At 34.8% G+C, this 3,455-nt stretch overlaps 1 long non-coding RNA gene across 1 annotated transcript; it reads right to left on the reverse strand.

The window, feature by feature from the left end:
• Positions 1 to 884: 884 nt before the first annotated feature.
• On the reverse strand, positions 885 to 2,810 carry LOC147497491 (uncharacterized). The gene is made up of 3 exons (XR_015197122.1): positions 2,242 to 2,810; positions 1,969 to 2,165; positions 885 to 952 (listed from the first exon to the last, which is right to left on the reverse strand). It is a non-coding gene; the product is annotated as an uncharacterized LOC147497491 (long non-coding RNA).
• Between the last annotated feature and the right edge of the window lie 645 nt (positions 2,811 to 3,455).

Genomic DNA, 3,455 nt, shown 5'->3' on the forward strand with positions numbered 1-3,455 from the left:
CATGGTCAACCAAATCAGCAGCCCCATCACCAAAACCACAGTTAATATTTGAGATAACTATTGGAGCAGAATATGAACTTGATAGCCTAACAACAAAATTCAGCGATTTTATCGGAATTTATTAACAAATATTACTAGATGCGAACATATACCAATAAACATATAAATACTTACTGTTGGCGCCATTTAGGTGCAATCCCGCAAATTAAAGCAAGCTGAGACGATTAGCTTTAAAATTGCCGAACGTACTATTCCAAAACATGTTAATGGGGCTGTCGGTTACTTCTTGTGTGGCTATTGCGGCATGAATTAGACCACTAATTTGTACCCCATCCATCAATAGTGCCATAACCATCAACTATGAGACCAGAATAACGCGTCTAAATGCAAGCCATTGGCTTGAATCAATCCCGGCCCCACTTTTTCGTATCTTGAGGAGATAATATAGTTCCAAGTATCTACAAAAAGAAGACGTAGTCAATCACCAATCAAGAGAAGTCTTTCTAACTTGAGCCATAAAAAACTCTACTGTATCGAGTATCGACATGGACATTATTAGGATGATCTTTGGAATTGCTCTTTGTTTTCGCCATGTTTATGTTAGCATTTTTACTTTCAGTTCTCAAAAACATAATCGAAAAATGTACTGCGATTTTTTCGTACTGAATATTTATCCTTGAAAGTTTGCATGGGCCATTGAGCGTAATGGGATTAACCAAAAATCTCCTTTCTCCGGGAATAATCATGTTAGCACTTTCGCAAATTCTAATTACATGTAACATCCCACGCCTTCAAAATGCCCGGTAATCAAAGATGGAAGTCGAATCTGTTAAATTATATATTAGGAAGAAAGCTAGCATACGGAAGAGAAGTAAAACAATTTACTTGAGAATAATCAATGTAGCCACCCCCAACAGCTCCATAGTCTAAAACATTGATCTCTTTAACAAAACTACAAGAAAGAACAATAACATTTGAGCAGGATAGAGTGACAAGTATCAAGGCAAGTATACCATGTGCAGAACAAAAGAATAGTTTTAGGATTCACCAAAGTAGAGACAAAATGAAAATAAATAAAAAGAAAATGAAAAAAGGAGTGACAAAAAAAAGATAGTTAATTGAGGCATATTGAAGAAACCCATTCAGAAAGAGAACTGAGCTACTCACCATAACATATGGTGGAAATGTGGAATGATCCTTGTATGACAAACTTAGAAACTTTTCTTTTATAGGTACCTTAAGGCACTTAATTTCAGCGTAAAATGTTGCACGCACTCTAGAAAATGTAGAATCAGTTTATTTTGTTATCATTTCGACCAAATAGTATACTTGACTTCCGATTGAGATTTTAATTTTTAATGAATAGAACCCAACAACAATTGTAGGGTACATATTCAACTCGTTGATTTATACATACTTTGAGACCTGTAAGTGTACTTCTCATCATTTCAAAAATCAAGGGAAATATATTACTTATTAGAGAAAGCAAGATGGATAGAAGCTCTTCAAGAGCATGAATTATATTAAAAGCCACCCTTAGAAATATAAGCAAACAATGAAGGATAGAGGTTTCCACGCATTGAAACAGTTACCATAAAGAGTGGGAATTTACTCAATTTAGATCCATCAAGAGTGGGAAAGCAAGAACCGATTGTATGCGAATCTTTATCGACAAGAGTTTTCGCAACTTCGTCCACACTATAAGGCATTCGACACTACATATCAGTTGAGAAATTACCGATAATATATACAAGATAAAACTTACTATAACAAAAGTCGAACACTATAATCTTTGTTTTAAGAAAAGATATAAAACTAAAACATGTGGGCAATAGATAAATTAAATTACTAGTCAATCCGGGCCGTCTAGAACTAGGGGCTTGGTCTTGTGTAATTTCAGAATTTGAATAAGACTAAAAAGAGATATGTATATATGTGGTTAAGAAAAGTCCAATTAACATTCGATACCTTTTGTCCTTTAAGAGATGAATGATGGCTACGACTTCAGAAGGAGAAACAACTTGTCCTTAAGCGATTGTGAGAAATCAGATGGTCTTGGGGCATTAGTAGTAGTAGTACCCGGTGTAGATGGGCGTGAGGAATCTGGTGGAGAATACCAAGAAGAAGAAGATGGCCCAGGAATTTCTTGTTGCTCTTGAGAACCCCTGCAAATAATAATAACAACAATCTTTCAAATTTGAAAATAAATTTAACAAATCATCAAAAAACAGGAAAGAATACCATGATACATAAGAACTGCAAAATATCACTTGATACATAAGAACTTCCATAAAATAGGAAAGTCAATAGCCAACTGAAAATTCTCCACGCCCCTCACGCCATGAATTCTTATATAAAAGAAATTCACAAGCGTGGAGAACACATCAGCAAATGCTTCTTACTGCATGTAAGTATTCTACTACCAAATGAGATCCCTCTTACAGCCAAAGACACCTTAAGAGTAAGCCAAGTATCAGAATTTCTTATAAAAACAAATGGAGATAGACGTGCGTTTTAAGAAAGAGATGTGTTTTCTTTTCACAAACAGGAAAATTTTCTTCGTTTTTGGAAAACATTGAGCTTTTTAAAACAAACCGTCGAAATAAAAAGAGATGTCTTTTGAAACAAACTCTCAAAATTGAAAACGGTGAATCAATCAGTTAGAACAACTTTGATTAGTGTGGAACTGAAATTGAACGACCATTGTTTTCAATTTCAGAGAAATTGAGAGAGAGAACCAGTATTTAGGGATTGAGGAGTGCGAAAATTAGGGATCTGGAGATAATGCGGCGGTGAGAGAGAGAGAGAGAGAAAAAAAAAAATTATGTTTTATATTTCAATATTTTTGGTTCGATATTTTTGGTTTCCCTCTATTCGTGAAATTTTTAAGTTTGTAACACTTCTCCAACGCTTTTTAAGCGTTAGCAATTAATTCCGGAAATTCACCCAAATAAAGCAACGCTTTACAACTTTACCAACACTTATTTAACGTTGGAAACTTACTAACTCTAAATAAGCGTTGCAAATCAAAAAAGGTGCGTGTTGCAAATATCCTATTATGGTGTAGTGTATGTGGGATGTTCGTATGCATTATTCTTTTCCCCACATACATGAGGTAAAATAGTAAACCATCTTCTGAGAGATTCTTTTCTGAGAGTATGACCGGTGAGGATTGAAAGTCGAGATTATCTACCTATGGTAAACTAGGGATTCCGTTTCTTGGATAGGAGAGTATAGGAGATTGACTAAGTACACACATAAGCCTTGATTGAGAATTTTGTCAATTTTTACTATCTCCCATCATAATCTATGAGTCTTTGCAGCAATGTAGTTAGCAATGGAGATTGTCTATTGGAGTAAGCACTAAGTGGGTAAGGAATTTCTCTCTCTGAAAAATAATATCATTCTTGAACATGCTATTGATTGATTTTGTGGGTATATCACCTGAAAACCCT

This window comes from Coptis chinensis, chromosome 5 (assembly GCF_015680905.1).
Source record: "Coptis chinensis isolate HL-2020 chromosome 5, ASM1568090v1, whole genome shotgun sequence".
NCBI classification, from domain to species: Eukaryota; Viridiplantae; Streptophyta; class Magnoliopsida; order Ranunculales; family Ranunculaceae; genus Coptis; species Coptis chinensis.